Source organism: Calonectris borealis, chromosome Z (assembly GCF_964195595.1).
Source record: "Calonectris borealis chromosome Z, bCalBor7.hap1.2, whole genome shotgun sequence".
Lineage (NCBI taxonomy): Eukaryota > Metazoa > Chordata > Aves > Procellariiformes > Procellariidae > Calonectris > Calonectris borealis.
Genome location: NC_134352.1, coordinates 10,757,818 through 10,776,789, shown reverse-complemented (window position 1 = coordinate 10,776,789; position 18,972 = coordinate 10,757,818). Strand labels below are relative to the sequence as shown.

The window sequence follows — 18,972 nt, the reverse complement described above, 5'->3', positions numbered from 1 at the left end:
GAAGATTGTGACTTTAGGAGAAGGTTTTTAGATTTCTTTTTAAAGTTTGCATTGAAATAGTTTTATTTTCTCCATTGATTAGTTGGAGGAAACAAGTTTTTCTTGTTTTATTCATGTTTGCAAGGGGGGAAACTACCTCTGCAAACACCAGAAAGTTTAGATGAAATGTCACAGATTTTGGGAGAGGTGTTCGAGCTCAGGCTTTTTCCAGTGAGCCCTATGTACACCAAGGCAGTCACCGAACCCACATAGTCATCTCCACATCAGCGGGAAAGAGAAGGAGACAGCAGCTGAGGACAGAGGGAGAGGAACCATGAATCAGTTCCCCAAAGAAACAGCAAATATTTTTTCCAGTTTTACCATTCTCTACAGAAGCCTTTCCAAATCTGTTCCAATCATGTCAATTCGTATTGCCATCCTGCTGCAGTCAAGCCAGGCAATCAGATGTCGGATGCTCCTGTGCAAAACATCAATGTAGTCTAAAAAAGCAATAGCAAAGCTGAATAAACACATAGTTTTTGTTTGGTGCTCTGAAATCGCTGAAATCCTTGAAAAACATTGAAACAACCACTTGCATAAGAAAAATACCTTTAGGACTGTCGTTCCCTGACCTCCCCACAAACTTTTTACCCTGGTTGTAGTGGGAAGATGTAAATACTCAGTCAGCCTTGGATCAGGATGAGGCTTCCATTATATCTATTTTTTTATCACAAACCTAGGAGGACAATGAATTATAACCATGCTCAGTGGCTTCATGTTCTTTCAGCATAACCAAACACATTCAGAGGTTCTCTGTGCTCTGAAAAGAAACACAAGCTTGCTGTTTTCCTTGTTTCTTCCTTTAGAATTCAAGCCTCTTCTTCTCCAAAGTTGCTGCTACCAAGTTACTGCAAGGGATGCCAGGCTTGATTTCGTACTGGCATAATATCAGCTACTTCAGAAGTGGAGGTGTCCCTCCCCATGGGCGCCAATAAGGAATGCACTCAAGCCTTGTGCTTCTTTTCAAAGTTGTCAGCTGAATATGAAGATCTCCTTGAGCCGTAGAGGCTTTCCTCAAAACTTACTAGGAATGTGTGCTGAAGGGCATCTTAAAACAGAGACTGCCTTCCCTGTTGGTATCAGTCAGGCTGGTCATAGTAACTTTAAAGACAGATAACTCAATTACTATTAGCTGGGCTGTTGCAGACAGTGTGGGGCTCCCCTTTTACCCAAACTTAACGTTCCTTGAATTACAGGCAATGGAGAACTTGAGCTAAACTGGGACTGTACAATCTGCTTGGCTTGACTCTCTGTACTTAGCTATGTAGGTTGCAGTTTTAAATAACAACAGCAAACAATAAAACCCAAGGGTGTGGCTTTGCAGGTGGGGAGGCAGATTAGCTTTGTTTTCCTTCTGTGTCTAGATTGGTTTGGATAATGGTGACTGCAAACTGAAACTTAAGGATGATCACTGTAAGCTCCAACCAGTGCAAGTCACAGTTTTCCCTGTCTTGTTTCAAGTGAATTAATAATTTTTTGGTGTCTCCATTTTTACAAGTTTATGAAGTTCATTCCTGCAAGCAAGTCAGTATGGCAGCATAAGGGCAAGCTTGTTTTTTCTACTTCCTGTAACGGTTAAAGAAATTATTCTCTGATCCGTAATGCAAAATAAAGCCCCTTTTGGAACCTCTGACACAAGCCAGCATGTGATCAGCCCAGCAATAATCTTATCAGGCTGCCATTGTACTTTGCACAAGCTCCAGCAAAGAGGGGCAGCTGGAATTTATTTTTAAACTCAAAAATGATCATGAGGGATGGAAGTGCTTTGGGAGGAATTAGTCATGGTTCACAATGATAATCTTTGTTAATGAAGCTCCAAGCAGGCTTCTATCCAGAAGTGGCAAATAATGAGGTGCAGAAATGTTTACAAGCCCATAGAGAATTAATTAACGAAGATCCTCTAGTAAAAGACCTGAAGGAGTCTGCAGGATTTGAAGAGCGATATTTATACCAGGGACAAATGTTAAAATGCCAGGCTGGCAGTACACATGCAGGCAGGAGCTCAGCTCATTAGCAGGTTGCTGTCTACGCTTGTAAAAGTCTTGCATTCCCCCGAGTGCCCTCCTTCTCTGCCTGTTGAGGAGCGTGAAGTAGGAAGGCAAGCTTGTGGTTGAAGTCACCTGTAATTTGGAAATCTCTGCAATTTCCTCCCTGACAACATTGCTTGGGGTCTCTGTGGGTGTCCCCCAGTGCCAACAGCAATGCAGAAATGCACAACTTTATGTGCAATTGCCACCTCACGGTGAGAGGTTTCTCCATGAGAGCGGCCTCCTCCTGCCCCCATTGCTCAGTGATCCAGAAATCAAGCCATCTGTGACACCCCAGCGGCCACCAGAGAAACGTTATGGAGAAGTGCCACCTGAAGGTGAATCACCACCCAGGTCAACTGATCACAGATGTGCGTGCGTGGTCATTTCTGAATAGCAGCAGGGTACCTGCCTGACACAGGCATCACAGAGGCCAAGTGGATGTTCACACCTGGAAGTTTAAAGCTATAAAAAAAGCTATTTAATTCCATGCCCTGGGCTAACAATGACAGATGGGAGATCTTCCCAGGGGGCTCATGGAATGTGAGGGACAGCACATTGCAGAAGCAAGACGTACTAGATCTTGGACACTCTGTTGCTGCTAAATCACAGCACATAGCTACAGACTCCCAAGCCTGCCACAACTATGAAGGATCATTGAGACGGAGATCCCTTGATGTTGCCTCTGTTTGTGGCTTTGAGGAAAACTCAAAGGCTGTGTGAAATGCAAGGGAATTTCATGTGCATGCGTGCATGCATGCATGCATGGGTTTCTGTGCTTCTTGCTACTCAAAAATTGGAGATACTGAGCCTCGTTTGGCTGGCACAGACACACAGCACTAACAAATGCCCTGTGCTGCATTCCTTCCCCAGGAACAAACCATTCCTGAAGTCTAAAAGTGTTTTGTCCAAGGGCTGACTGTACAACTGAACCCCAACTTCCAGTAATTGCAAAGTGCTGTGGCCAGTTCCCAAACCCGCTCTGGCAGAAGCACAGTGATTTAAGAAGCCAGGCACAGCTCTGCCGCGTGCATGTGTTGGATCCTGGGCAGGGGAGGCAGGGCAGTATTGGATCCTCTGCAGCTCCTGGCCGAGGAAATGCCTTACAAGCAACATTCGTCCTTCCTCTCTCGCTTTTACAAAGGATCTGCCAGCACTGCAGCCGAGCTGAGACCGCCAAGGATTTGAGGTTTCTTTCCTCCTGTTCTCTGTGAACCTCTCACATTTCCTGGGCAGGAATGATTACTGTATGCAGGTGACTGCTTGGTCTCGCAGCATGGGTACAGAGCCAGCAGCATTGCCCCCCGCCGTGCCCCGGCAGCTCTCCCCGCTCGGAGGGCTGCTCGCTCTCATGCACAGTGTGATGCTGACACAGGAGATCAAGGAGGTGTGATCTGCCCTTGCTCGCAGCAAGGGACAGCGTTACTTTGACATATGGGCCCTTTCTCTACCCCTCTGAAAGGATGGTACTAAGCAAGGGTGTAGACAGGTACTTCTAGCCAAGGTTGCATACCGTTGCTATCCGGACTTTCAGCTGAGTTTTCCCTTGAATATCTTCAACAGTTTTACGACTGCATGAGGGCTGTACCAGCAGGAATACAGCCAGAGAGTTGAGGGCAGTGATTACTGCCTTCTCTGCTAAACCTAAAGAAGGATTGTCAAGAAGACGGAGCCAGACTCTTCAGCAGTGCATAGCAAAGGTGACTGTAAAAAGTCGCAGTAAAGGAAATTCTGGCTAGACACAAAGGCAAAATAATTTGCCATGAGGACAGTGAGGCAGTGGGGCACAATGCCGAGAGAGGCAGTGCAATTTCCCTTCTTGGGGCCTTTCAAAACCAGGCTGAATATGGTCCTGATCCACCTGACCTAGCACTGAAGGCAATCCAGCCTTGTACAGGAGGCTGGAGGAGAGGTTTCTAGTGATCCCTTTCTGCCCAGCCTAGTCTGTGTGTCTGCATTTTTTCCCTCCTGAAATTCTAAGTAGCTACAATAATTCCTCTCACGAGATCTCTCGGACTGGGAGAGAGGCTTGTTAGGAATGATGACTTTAAACTAGAAATGCCAGCTTGCATCAGATTTGCTTGTTTAGGAGAGGGAAGAAAATTTCCAAAATTTCACAAAAAGTTCTTGGGGCCATTTCCATAGCATATACAAATTCAACATAACCCAGCTGCCTTTAGTTTACTGTGGGTAGGGGTCTGGTCCCTTGGGTTTTTTTGCAAGACTGCTTGCCTAGATTCTGTCCGAAACACACAAGGTTTCAGAAGTCCACCACCACAGTTGTCAATAGGCAACCGGTCTGAATGAAGTATTTAAGGGAGTGGTTTGCCTTGCCTTCTTTTTTTTTCTTTTTTTTCTCGTTTCTTTTTTCCTTTCAGATTTCTGAAGAGGTTTCTTAGGCTTGATCGTGTTTCAACAAACACTTAAAAAAAAAAAAAGAAAATAAAAACGACTCCTTGGAAATATTGGATAATGGCAGGTGACACCAAATGGGAATGGACTGGTCAATATGCACAAGGGGCCAACGCGGCCCCATGCACGTGCGCAGGAGCAAAGGGCAGCCTTGCCCCGGGCAGGCAGAGCCCCGGCAGCGCTGCCGGTAGGGCCAGAGGTAGCTCTGTGCCCTGGCATGCAGCGAGCTGAGCAGGGCCAGAGGGGCTGCAGGCAAGTGAAAGCTTTTTTTCGCCACACAGACAGCACAGGGAGGTGATGCTACCTCCGTCTTTGGAGATTTCCAAACCTCTGCTGGACTGAGCCCTGAGCAACCTCGTCTGATCTCATGTCTGACCCTGTTTGGAGCAGGAGGTTGGTCTAGAGACCTCCCAAGGGCCCTTCTCCTCCCTGCTACTTTTGTTTTATTTTGTTTCTTCTCTTCTTTGCAAGTCTCTAGAGAGGATCATTCCATAGACACAGAAGAAATGTAAGCCTTATCTTCTGGCTGGGGTGGATGTTTTTTTTCAAAGACCTTGTTCTTCCAAGGCTTTGTCAGATGCTCACAAAGAACAATAAATTGAGGGAAAAAGCCTCCAAACTGTGGTGTCCTTCCCCGCTTAAGTCTGGTTTGCTTTTAAATATCATTGTATTCCAGTACTCCTAGTTCACCAGACATCTGGAAGCTGCTAGAAGCAATGGACTACACAGATTGAATTCTACCCTTTTTCCAGAAATATGCAAAAGGTTCCACATATAAGAAAAAAAAATCAAATCCATTTACTTCTTCCTACAGGAGACCTTTAAAAGATGCATCTGGACTTCTGTAGCTTTTATGAATAGTTGTTTTCTCCAATAGAATAATGTTACTCTCACCTTTCTATTTAAAATTAAAATTTCCTTTGCCTTGTGTCCCTTAGGATTTTATGCAGAAAATCCATCTTGCTGTAAATCCACTCCTACACACACAGTTTTTTGCACAGCTGCTAAAGACACAACAGCCAGTTGCTGGAGCTCTGTAAGTATTTTAAGGTTATTTTCAGGAGATGATCACATTATTATCATGGCCTCTGTCAGAGAGGTCTTTGGGGAGTTTTCAGAGCTTCATTCAAAGAGGGAGAGAGAAGATCCCAACCTGCTGTTACCCTGGCAGCTGCTCTTCCCATCTGAAAAGTAATAAGTAGCTCTTCTTCTGTTGTGTTTTGGTTTGGGTTTTTTTGTTTTTTTTTTAAAGGAGTTTGTTTTGCATAGCTCAGAGGCGGATTCGGAAAAGAGTAGAAGACCAGGAAGTGTTTCTGCCTGGCTACAGGGAATTACAGGGAATACCAGTTTCCCAAGGGTACCTCCCGCTCTGTCCCATGCACTGCCTCTCTGCTCCCAGCACCACCAAACCCATATCCTCCACAGCCGGGATGGCAGAGCCAAAACCATGATTACCCTCCAGGAATGCAGATACTTTGCAGCCATCAAGACACAGTGACTTCGCCTCCTGATGTGGGTGCTCAGAGCTGCTCATGCCGTGAAATATTTAGCAACGTTACCATGAGTGCACTCGCCAGTGTGCTGCCCTGGTTCAGTCCTCCTTAGTGCTTTCTACAAGGCACAACATCTGCTCCTGAGATAAGTATGAGCATATGCCAGTCCCCAAACAGAAAAATATGATCAAGTTAAAAGTGGATACCCAGTTTGTGTCAGGAGGAGGGAAAAATTGAAGAGACAGACCAAAGCTAGAAATCTGGAAAAATTAGCTGGGAACTAGCTGAGTTTTAGCCAACATCTGCTGTGCTGCTGGGCGCTGGAAATAACACTGGAAATAAAGCCAGTCCAGTGGATTAGCTGGTATAAGATGGAAGCAGACAACGACTGCAATAACAGGGTGCACCACTGGCAGGCAAGCTGTTGAGCCAACAGTTTTCAAAGGTGCAGCCATCACAATCTTGTCTTCGTGTCAGGAATGAAAAAGAGAAGGCCATTTAATGTGGACGCATCAAAAATGCTGAAACAGCTCGCTCTCCCTCTGTAGCAATAGCAGCAGCACGGAGGTGCTGGTGGAACATAGGAACATAGGAAGTCATGGGAAAGCCAGAAAGGCAAAACCAAAATCGTCCCTGCAAGCCTAGGCTCTTCCTAGGTTAACAGCTCTTATGCTGTGACTGCACACTGCTGCTGAACTGGCATCGAATGGTTATTACATTAAATATACGCTTTGGGACATCATCCCGCCAGAGCACGAGAATATCTGCAGCCAACGAGCTGGGTGTTGACGGCGCACAGCTGTTGTTCAAGGGCTGCTAAGCCACTGCCGACATTGCTGCCTGGCCACACTTACAATTCTTACTTATTTTATTCTTACACAATGTAATACTAAGAAACGAAGGTTAAACAGCAGATCTGCTGAATCTCCCCTTCAGCCAGTTTAACGAAATAGGAAACCACGGACGTTCTTCAGCTATTTACAGAGCTGGAAGCTCATAGCCTTCACATGACAGAAGATGCTCCACAATGTAAATTAGATACTTCACAAATTTTATGCTAATGCTTAGTCTGCTGACAGCTATCAGGTGACAATTTGTTAGCCTTTTAATATAAACAGCACTGAAAAGCCATCACAAGGAGTATTACAACTACCTCAGCAATTATTTATGCTTTAAATCTCCATTATTTCTGCAGAAGGGAAGTTTTTTGTTTTACCTTGATTACTCAGTGGGTGCCTTAAGGTTTGTCTGATCTCCATATTAACCCCAATTCTTATAAGAGGGGATTTGGATTTTTGTTATTCTAAATCTAATGTAGGGACAGCAGCTCTGAGGGTTGGAACAGCTTCTTTGATTTTTGCTGGGAGTTTTGGTTCTCTACATGAGACAATGAGTTTGGCTGCTAACAGTCTGGTTTAAGGCAAAAATTTGTGATGAGGCTCTTAACAGCTTGTTCTAGCATAAGAAGTTACTTTCTGGTTAGCAGCCACAGACTTCAAGCTTTCCTGAATATAAGCCACTTTCTCTTTTTCTCAGCGTATTTCTCTCTTTATCCTCACAAGACATGTGGTTGAATCACTTGACTGTCTGCAGACAGGAAAGGCTGTCCAAAAGACAGTATGATGCATTGGAAGGATGCCCCTCTTGGGAGCGAACTGCTGATCCTTAGATCGTTCTGTGCTGGATGTTGTTTGGAAACCTGCTAGCAAAGGCAGGCCGGTTTTGGAGCAGGGGCTGCTGCCTCTTACGTGACCAGTGGGTTGTATAGCTCATAAATTTATTAGCACTGCAGTGCCCAGCTCGAGCCTGAGCTCAGGCTGTACGGCATGAGCCAGAGCTGCCTGGAAATCTGCTGGGTTCTGACTGGGGCTGCTCCCTAAACTGACATGGAGCAAATTTTGCCCAGTGTTTTCTAGAATTTACCTCCACAGAGAGAGAAAATCAAGTCATTGATTTATTTTATGCTGGTTATCATTAAATTATTTAGCAAATAGCTGGATATTAAATACAGAAATATTTTTCTTGAGCTATTATTTCTACTCCTGAAGTTATGAGATTTGCTATTTTGTTAATATCTCCTTGTTGATCAGGAGCTTTATGCTTTTCAATTTTACATGATAGAGACATTCTTGAGCTGCAAGGGGTTCTTCCCAATGTCCTCTTCACTCGCATTTCATTTCTGCATTTTCTGTCAAAAGAAAATATCTAAATAACCTTGGACTAAATGAAACAAATCCACCTTGACATCCTTACAACGAAGAAAAATATCCATGGTCTAGTGAAAGTGAATTTAGAGTCACAGAAAAATTTAACATCGTTTATTGAAACTCCAGAAAAAGGAGTGAAAATGAAATCTGGTTGGTTTGTTTGTAAATATTTATTTATTTCTAGGCTTGGGTGACATATGTCTTCATTTGGCAAATCTTGTATTTAACTCGAGGCCTAGATACAGGCTTTTAGAAATGGAAATGGGATTTGGTGCAGGTTTCAGATCTCTCTACTTAGTAATCAAAAATAATAAAATTGTAAATAAACACTATGAGGGATTTTTTTTTCTGACACAACTGTTCTAAGAAATTATTTTATTTAAATGTGCACTTTTTTTCCTATGAGTTCTGTGTCTTCCTGTTAACAGAATAACAGAGGCAAGGTTTTGTCCTTTCTAATAGAACATATTAATAACTAATATTTAGTCTCAGTAAGAAGCAATGCAAAATAATGTTTTCTATTACCACTCCAGGAACTAATCAAGTTTGTGTTTGAGCTGCATGTATTTCCTTATGATTAAGCTTTTTCACTCTAAGGAGGAATATGTTTAACAAAAGACATAGGAAAATTACAATACTGATCTTCCAAGAAACACTAATTCACTGTTACCATTTGCCTGGAGAATAAAGTAAAATTCTTACCTTTTAAAATCTCTAGTAAATCTCCCTTATAAGTACCTCCGGAAAGAGTAGTAGCCATAGCATTAGACCAGCTAATAATTGATATCCCACCTGTAGACTTTCTACCCCTCTGCTTGAATTAGTCCATCATGAGGTTGATGTACAGCTGGAATATTTATTCCTGCTCATGACAAATATTCTCAGGGGTTTTTTAACTTCAATATTTTTGAAGTCTTCAAAGGAGTGTAGAACACCTGACTAGTGAAATCATGTTTAGCACAGGTTTGGACTTTATAAACTGTCTCACATTGGATTAGAAAATCTAAAAGATGATTTCCAGAAGATCAAAGCTCATTCATATGTTCCTCTCGCTAGTACAGGCAGCGGTTACAGCAACAGAAGCATTTTTCAGGTATCGCTATGGATGATTTGTGCAATAAACTTTATTACTTTTTTTCAAGTGGGTGTATAAATTTTATTGACACAGTTTGTCCACGGTTTTACAGAAGAAGCTAACCCAGGCTGTGCAGTGGCTTTATCAGATAAACAGTTTTCCAAGTCTGTCCCTTTCAGTGCTTTTCAAATAATGATTTAGCTTTCTGAATGCCTCTCTTTGGTCTTCCAGCTACTGGACTTCTTAGAGATGGATAATTGCTGTAGAAAGATATTGACCATTTCCAGCTCGCCAGTGGTCGAAGTACTCCAGCCCCAAATGAACAGTGCGCTCCAGAAGCAGCAGCTGAGGATCAGTAAGGACCTCAAAAGTAATTTACCTCAGGACTCAGCCTGCAGACAGGAGGACCCATACTCATCACTGGTTTTTTAAACCTTTTTTAAGGATCCAATTTGTTGTTTTTACTGTACCAGACCTTTGAAGTCAGTAAAGTATAGCTTTTCTTTGGTATCCAGTAATCATGTGTGAGCTGTACAGACCTCTCTGCCAAACGATGGTCTTTCATCAGAGCTAATTTTAAGGTCAAAGTGCCCCTTCGCTGTAGGTGAACTCTAGCAATGACTTCTGAAGTAATATTTTTTAAAAGTCAAAGTTTCAGTTTGTTTTTCAAGACTATCAAGTACTGGTTCCCTCGGCTGGTTTTGGAAGTGACTCCGGAGACTTGATCTGAACTTAGCATGAAACTGGAAATGCTTTGGTTTTCAAGGGTGCATTACACTTGGTTACTGCAGCTTTATTTTATTGACAAATCACTGGTGACACTGTTTTAGATTTAATTTTGTAATAGGCAGCTATCCTGTTATTTTGAGTAGCAGTTAAATTTGGGATTCACGCTGTTGGTACACTCCTGCAGTTTATTGCTTATTAGAGGCTCCTCTGTAATCTTTGTGATTCTCTTTTTCTTGGAAGTTCTGCTGGGTTAGCTTTTAATATGGTTTGATTGATAAAAACTGTCTGATTTCTCCAAACTCAATGATAGACCATACTCTGTCCTGTGATTTGACAGTTTGTCTGCGTTTTGGTGAGTTTTCTTCCTCACTTTGAATTAAAAATTATTCTCATTTTCTGTTACCTTCTTCCATTTTTTAAAAACAGCCTAAGACAATGTTTAGCCAATTTGATATTGATGGTATTTGCACATTTTATCGCTATACAACCAGAGGAGGTGAAGCTAATATATCACTGATTAGGCAGAAATGTAGTGCAAACTTTGCAAATCCAATTAAAATGTGAAAATGGTACTGATAGGTTTTGACATTTGACTGCATTATTACAATACCCATCGATCAACTCAACATACAGAGGTGACTGAACTTTAAATGATTTAAAATAGCATAGGGTGCTCAACTTTCTAACTATATTTAATGTGCATACCATCCCTCAAATGTTTTATTCCAGCATTGTAATAACTCATGTTAACAACAACAGAAAACCTTTAGAAATTTCTCCTAATGTCCAATCTAAACCTCCCTTGGTGCAACTTGAGGCCATTCCCTCTCATCCTATCGCTGTTACTTGGGAGAAGAGACCAACACCCACGTGGCTACAACCTCCTTTCAGGTAGTTGTAGAGCGCGATGAGGTCTCCCCTCAGCCTCCTCTTCTCCAGGCTAAACAGCCCCAGTTCCCTCAGCCGCTCCTCATCAGACTTGTGCTCCAGACCCTTCACCAGCTTCGTTGCCCTCCTCTGGACACGCTCCAGCACCTCCATGTCCTTCTTGTAGTGAGGGGCCCAGAACTGAACACAGGATTCGAGGTGCGGCCTCACCAGTGCCCAGTACAGGGACACGATCACCTCCCTGCTCCTGCTGGCCACACTATTCCTAATACAGGCCAGGATGCCGTTGGCCTTCTTGGCCACCTGAGCACACTGCCGGCTCATGTTCAGCCGGCTGTCAACCAGCACCCCCAGGTCCTTTTCCTCTGGGCAGCTTTCCAGCCACTCTTCCCCAAGCCTGTAGCGTTGCCTGGGGTCGTTGTGGCCGAAGTGCAGGACCTGCACTTAAACTTCATACAATAATGTAATAATATAATAAACCTCATACAACGTATCCCGAGGAAGTTGGTATCTCTGCTGCTCCCTTCTGCCCCTCTCTGGAATGGTGAAAAGCATCACAAAATCACTTTACAAACTATATTCTGGCAAACTCTAGGATCACTCTGAACTTAACAGAGAAATACCACTATCTCATGCACTTTGATGTCCTGGTGAAAGAGCCAGATGTGTTCATAAACTGCGTCTTCCCAAGTACATACCACTTCATATAGCTGAATTACTACTTCTTCGAAGTAAAGGTTTTTATCTTAGATCTGCACTCATGAAGCAACTTCTCATCTCATGATACAGATCACACAAGCAGAAGGTGTGGCCCCACTGGCCCTAAAAAACTAAAATCACCTTCCTAAATCTGTGCATTATTAGTTTACCATCTTTGCCCAATTTAACATAAGCTAGAGCATTATGGGATGAGAGGCAGCTGGTGACACCACATTTGCCTAATTCCTGATGCAGGGAGGAAGCACAGTGCTGTCCCAGCCAGGCACTGGGCTCATGGGACACAGGAGCCACGTACTGGTCTGTCTTCTACTGGTTTCATCTCCATGTTCTCAGCAGTTAATATCACCTGCCTTTCAGCCTCTCCAGCAAGAGAGCAAACTGAAGCAGATGAAAGGCTGTAAACTGGAGAAAGTGAGGGGAAAAAAATGCAGATGCAGTAACAGTGTGAGAACTAAACAAAAAGTGCTCCTGCTCCTGAGCTAGGGCTTGAACTTCATAGCTTGGTCAAGCCACGCGAGATGCCACTACAGCTAGCATAATAATAGGAATCAAGAACAGGATCTGAAAGTCAAAAGATGTGTGACTTGTTTGTGAGATGCAATGGTAGCTGTCCTCACCTAGGGCCACAATGCTTCATCGCCTGAAGGGATATTTTAGGTCTTCTGATTGCACAATCAGGATCAACCTCTCACCTTTTATGAGGATGGCTCAGTGCCCTTGTTTTTTTGATAATCCTTTGCACAGAGTAATTTTGAGGTGAAAACTGCGTAATTTCTATTTATATCTTTTTGCTATCCTTGAAGGAAGCCTAGATTATTCTGGAAGGGAAAAAAAAAGCACTCTTCCCTCTGCTAGCAACATGCATGCTACAGGTTTCCTAACATTAAGGCAAACCTTATTAGCAGAAAAAGGCTGAGTACTTCGAAGAAAATTGCTAAGAGTCTTAAGACTTTGAATTTTAGTTGGATGTTCTTGCTTTCAGAAATATTCTAGTATCTCTAAATATTCAAGGTCTGACTCCACTACCTACTAGGTTTTATTATTTCAGAAGAGTTAAGGTTTTTTTAGAACTGGTTGAATGGGAAGTTAATTTGTCTATAATTGCTTCTAAACTTTCCCCGTAGTTCCTGTACACAGCTTAACTGGCAGCTAAAATGGCAGCTCTTGGGTATTGTTTTTTGGCAAAGACATGATGTTGCAGCTATCAAATTTAAGGCATGATTTCTTTTTCTAATGCATAAAGATGCTGGCATAAAATTGCAATGTTTACAAAACCTAGTTTTTAGTATTAGCCACAAGGACGTGATAAGTTTTTCTTCTGGCTGTGCTGAGCTATATGCTGGCGATTGCTGTTTGGATGAAATCTATGAAATCTTGCAAGTCTGGAGATGATGGGATTGGTACATATACCAAATTGGCTATCTTTGCCCTTTTGGGTTTTTTTATTTGAAATCTTGAGCATCTGGGGACTGGGAAAGTTTCCTCTCTGCGGTTGGAAGGCACCATGTCTACCGTAGCAATTAACTGTAAAGCATTACTAACCTCCTCCCTATAAACAGACTGCTTTGTTTCAGAATTGGGATGGGGAGGGGAGACGGCAGGAATTTACTTTGCCTGATTTAATTGGGACTGCTTAAGAGATCAAGGAAACAGAAATGGTCCTTTTTTTCTACGGTATTTCTTTTCCTGAGCTTAAAATGCGACCCGCACTTCTAATGATCCTCCTTTTCGTTGGATCTCCTGTGGTCCGGATACCTGACCCTGCAGCAGCAGGAACGAGACAAATCCTTGCAGAAACGGGCTGGCGGATACCTCCCGCATGGTGGCCCCTGACCCGCGATCCTTCCCACCCCCCGCAGCACCCAGCATCCGGGGCAATACGGTGGGTCAGAGCTACCTGCATTAACTCCTTTCTGTGCTGTTTGAGACCTGCTACAGAAAAGCAGTTACTTGGGAACAGCCACTCACAGGGACCTGATCTAACTCTTCATGTACCAGAGAGAGAAAGGAGAGGAAGGTTCTTCTGTTGATTTGAAATAGGATTTAAGAAATCTAAACTTCTTTTTGTCCTTGGAAAACACATAATTGTTTTGCTGTTCTCTTCCATTTAATGTTTTAATTGCTTCAGAGTCAAGAGCCTTGACGCAGCTGGAGCCTGGTCTGCTCGCCCTATTTACCTGAATGGCTTCAGGACAAAGAAAGTCTACCACTGACTGCAGCACACTCCTAATCTTCTGTCACTATGCTCTGGCATAAATGAGCACTGATTGTGGTCATGAACTAAGCAAAACACAGTGTTATGGGCTGGAATTTGCTCAATCTCTCCATGGCATTTCAAAGTTATAATATTAACCTTTCTAAAGCACTCATTGAGTGCTTTCTACTCAGAAGCGTTAAGACATTTTAAAATGGGCTTTTTTGTCTTCAACATCTTTCAAAAGTTTAGAGTTTTCTTTTTTTTCAGTATCTTTTCCCAAACCAATGCAAGATACAACTAATAAATCTATAAGACTCTCTAAGTTGACCATATTTTTACTCCTTCATCAAATTTACAAACACTGATTCTGACAAAACCTTCGGACTGTGATAATTTTTCTGCAGACATTACCTTGGCTTCCTGCTCAACATCATAATTTCTTACAAAACACTTCAAAACTCTGGAGTGTTCTGTTTCTTTTCTATCATCTCCTGAACTTTTCCTACGTTGGGGATCTTCTGGAAGGGAGCACCCTCACATGTCCTGCTCCAGTCTCTTCCTGAATTATGCCTTGTACATTCTTTACAAAACAGGTATCAACTATTAACGAATACATTGTAAATTGATTCATTTCCCTAACTCAGGAAATGATAACCCCCAAACACCACACAGGCCACACAGCAACAAGGACAGACTTCTTGATTTAAATTTAATTTTAAATTCAGCTGTGTGCGTTGGCAGCCTCACACAGAGCACCGATCCTCATCCTACCTGCTGTAAGAGATACCGTGATTAACTCTGGGTCATCAGGGCTTTCTGAGCCCTGCCTGTAGAAAGGTCCAGCTCATCTCTTAATTCTGATTTCTGATGTTTTCTCAGTTGTCATAGAATCATAGAATGGTTTGGGTTGGAAGGGACCTTTAAAGGTCATATAGTCCAACCCCCCTGCCATGGCCAGGGACATCTTCAACTAGATCAGGTTGCTCAGAGCCCCGTCCAACCTGACCTTCAATGTTTCCAGGGATGTGGCATCTACCACCTCTCTGGGCAACCTGTGCCAATGTTTCACCACCCTCACAGTAAAGAATTTCTTCCTTACATCTAGTCTGAATCTACCCTCTTTTAGTTTAAAACCATTAGCCCTTGTCCTGTCACAACAGGCCCTGCTAAAAAGTTTGTCCCCATCTTTCTTATAAGCCCCTTTAAGCATTGAAAGGCCACAATAAGGTCTCCCTGGAGCCTTCTCTTCTACAGGCTGAACAACCCCAACTCTCACAGGAGAGGCGTTCCATCTCCCTGATCATTTTTGTGGCCCTCCTCTGGACTTGCTCACGCAGATCCATGTCTTTCTTATGCTGGGGGCCCCAGAGCTGGACGCAGTACTGCAGGTGGGGTCTCACCAGAGCAGAGTAGAGGGACAGAATCACCTCCCTCGACCTGCTGGCCACGCTTCTTGTGATGCAGCCCAGGATGCGATTGGCTTTCTGGGCTGTGAGCGCACATTGCTGGCTCATGTCCAGCTTTTCATCCACCAGTACCCGCAAGTCCTTCTCGGCAGGGCTGCTCTCCATCCCTTCATGCCCTGTATTGATGCCAGGGGTTGCCCCGACCCAGGTGCAGGACCTTGCACTTGGCCTTGTTGCACCTCATGAGATTCACACGGGCCCACTTCTCGAGCTTGTCCAGGTCCCTCTGGATGGCATCCTGTCTCTCAGGAATGTCAGCCACACCACTCAGCTTGGTGTCATCAAGCTGACGACTTCTATCCCAATAGCTTACTAAAGCTAAGTTGCTTACAGCTACACTTTCTGTTTTGCTAAGCTGCTGATAGTGCTGTCTTGCATTGTTTTTAGTGTTACCTGTGTAATAATACAGCAAGGCTTATTAAAGTAGTTAAGAATAATAATACATCTAAAAAACATGTGCCCCCCTCCTTTGTGAGGAAGCACGGAAACATTTTCTGTTTACACTCTGCCTTGCTCTAAAAACTGATATTCACTCAGGAAGCTTTGAAATGTGTTGTTTCTCAGCACAGAGGAGCAGAGATGGGATTTGAATCCTCAGCAGGGAAGGAGCAAACCAGCCGGGCAGTTGTGGCAATTCCCATGTCAATAGATCTTACCAGCCTGCTTGCCTTCATGCCCTGCCCACCCCTTTGTAGAGCAGCGCACCGTGATTTTTCCCTCCTGCAGCTTCCTCCCACGTGTGCCCCTTGCTCCTTGCCCCAGAGTCGCTCTGCTAGGAGCTCCAGGTCTTGTGGCTCTTGCAGTATGAAAATGCCAGAGCCGGTGAGTGCCTCTGTCAGCGTGAAAGCTGCAACCAGCAAACTCTTCCACAGCCTGCCACTACAAGGAACTAAATTGATTTCCATACTGTTTACTTTGGCTGGATGTTTCACAGAAGATAAAAAAGAAGAAAAAAGTGGTGTATTTCCTCATGCCTCTTAGTGGAAAAAAGCACCTTGCTGAGTTTTCTGTGACCAAATTTTCCTCCTCTCCCACGGCCAGGTACTGTGTCAGTGCCTTTATCTTGGTGCATATGAACAGCTGCTAGTCCCCTGTGCCACATGTCCTGTCTAGCCAGCTCCAAGTCGTGCAAAGGGTCCCTACGCTCTGCCAAGGTCAGGGTGGAAGGCAGCGCTGCAGAGCAGTGAGCACGGGCAGGGGATGTAGGAAGCGGCTGCCATTGCAAGGCTCACCCTGCAACTCCAGCACAGTGCTGAACCCCTCTGCCTACCCAGGCGAGGTCCTAACATCGGCTTAGGAAGTGGGGTGGGAGCAGTGGTGGCTGTTTGCAGGATCCCAGCACAGACCTCTTTCGCTGAGGTTGGGATGCTGTCACACCAGGTCCACGCTTGTGGAAATACCAAGCATGCCCCTAACCCAAACACCCTGGGCAAACAGCACCCAGCTCCCATTCTGCTGGTAGACCCTGAACACCTCTCACTGGGCCTGCAGAAGAGCAGGAATGAAAACTCAAGTGTAGTTAGACTTTTGTTCCTAGAGATCACAAGGGAAAGGTGCCACAGGAAGAACCAAAGGAGATGACAGCAGATGAAAAGCCACAGAAATGTTCAAGTAGAGATGAGCTAGGAGATATAGATCAAACTGGCTCACATAAACACATGGCAGCAAAATTAGATTAAAAAGTCAGGTGTAGAGTAAACAGAAATGGGATGACAAACTAGCCATGCACCTGCTTTCCAGTCCTGTCCTGGGACTGCTCTGCCCCATGCATCTCTGCCATGGACCTGGGGTTTCTGCCTGCTGGGCAGGACACTGCGTTTTCCTTTTTTTTCCTGTTTTGTAGCTGAATATCAAAAATGTGAGCAAGACTTATCCCTACCTGGCCATCTATTAGTGTTTCTTATCGTCTCGGGGCACTTGGTGGCCGGTGCAGTCTGGCTCTGATCTTGCTCTGCTTTTCCTAGGCTTGCTGCAAGCCCCGTCTTCCCTGGGTCAGCCCGTGGGCTCTGCCCTTGGAAACCCTCGGAGCATTGCTCTGCCTGCTTCTCTGCCTGAAGGGCAACACGCGACCATAATGCAATCTAGAAATGGCCTGTACAAGAAAAAGCAAGATGTAGATGGATTTACTTTTAAGGGAGGAGTCTCTGGCACCTAAGGAATGCTAGCAGACTCCACAGAGAGCAGTTTAAATTCGTGACACGTCAGCAGTGGTACTGTGGCAGCTAAACATTCTCTGACTCATCCTCTTTCATGTGCTAGGCACAAGCTTTCAAGGCTTGCTGCAAGACAGGCTCTCAGCCTCGGTGCAGGACTTGGGATGAGGCACCCATGTGCTCAGCTGTGACCCTGGCCCTGGCCCCGCATCCCTCCTAGCTGTCCCCTAAATGTACCATCTGAAACTTTCCCGCAGCTCCCTGATCAGAGACTTGCTTGGAAAAACCCATGTGTGGCCAGCAGGGCTCTTCCCCTCGACGGAGGCTCTTGTTTTCAGTTTCCCTCTTCGGCGGTGCTGGGTGACCTCCCTAGGACTGGCTGCGATCCGGGACCTTGCTGCTGCAAAGCCGCAGCAGTGACTGCATGGTGTCAGCTCCCCTGGGGAAAGCCTGGGAAGGCTCAGCAAGTCACACCATTTTTAGAGAAACTGCTAAGAAAGTTCAAATGTCTTCATATAATTATTGTGACATGAACAATTAAGCAGTTCGTTTATCTTCTCTTTCTTTTAATTTTTTCTCATAAGCTCATATATTCTCCTTGTTCAATACTGTCAACTCTTCCTTTTGCAGGAGAACTCATTAGCTTGCTGCCGCTAGCAGACACCATGTATGTAGCTAAGTACACAGAGATTTGGGTTTTAAAAGGCTCCCAGAAAATACACATTTAAAGCCTTGCTCCTGAGAGGTGCCGACTGGCTCCATCTCTCAGCAATTTTGGGCTAGTCCTAACCTCCTGGGACACCACATCCATTAGCCCATGACCTTCTGCATTAATAAACCCCAAATGATACATACTGATCAACGTACACCAAGGCAGGCAGGGTCACCTTCTGTGGGCAAAGCACCATGTACCCTGTGCAATCCCTTTCCCTGAAACAAGCCAGCCCAACAGGGTGGCTATGGCTGATGCTCCCCTGGTCACTCCTCTGCCAAGCCGTAATGCTCCCCTGGCTCTGCCTGCCCGTGGCAAACCCTGACCTCAGGTGGACAGCAGGTATTCCGGTATCCTGGACGCATGAACATCCATGTGAAGCTGCAGGCCCAGCTTCAGTTTTGCAGATGTAAATCAAAAGTTCTTGTGTTACAGGCACAGGGATTTGCCTTGAATTGGAAACGGGATCAGGTGTAGCTGCTCTTACCATAGATTGCTTTTCCCTTGGATGGTTAAATAAATGCTCTTTTCAGTTGTATCACTGCCTGCAGGTGCTCCCTTTAATTCGGCCTGGTAACTTAGGAGTTAAAGTAGGCTGAAGAAGGACACGATTTGATAGGGCACTGATGCTGCTCTGGGATTTCCCTGGGACACAGAGTTTACTTCTAGCCATAGACCCAAAGAGGCTCCATGCTGCTTTGCCTTACGAGAGCCATGTGTGAATAGTCTGTCTTTGCACAGCTCAGGAAAACAGCACCTTTGGCAAATACTGCGCAGTATTAGTGTGACAGGATTTCCGAGAAAAGTCCTTGCAGAGATGATTCGTGTGGCCAAAGGGCAGAAAGCGAAAACGG

At 44.5% G+C, this 18,972-nt stretch overlaps 1 long non-coding RNA gene across 8 annotated transcripts in view; it reads right to left on the bottom strand.

The window, feature by feature from the left end:
• The window catches only part of LOC142075607 (uncharacterized), a 60,429-nt gene that overhangs the window by 24,950 nt on the left and 16,507 nt on the right, over positions 1-18,972 (bottom strand). For 7 of the 8 annotated variants that reach the window (XR_012670938.1, XR_012670936.1, XR_012670937.1 and 4 more), the window contains one exon: positions 361-479. This is a non-coding gene — a long non-coding RNA (uncharacterized LOC142075607). The remainder of the gene's footprint in view (positions 1-360; positions 480-18,972) is intronic. The other variant, XR_012670935.1, reaches the window with a different exon arrangement.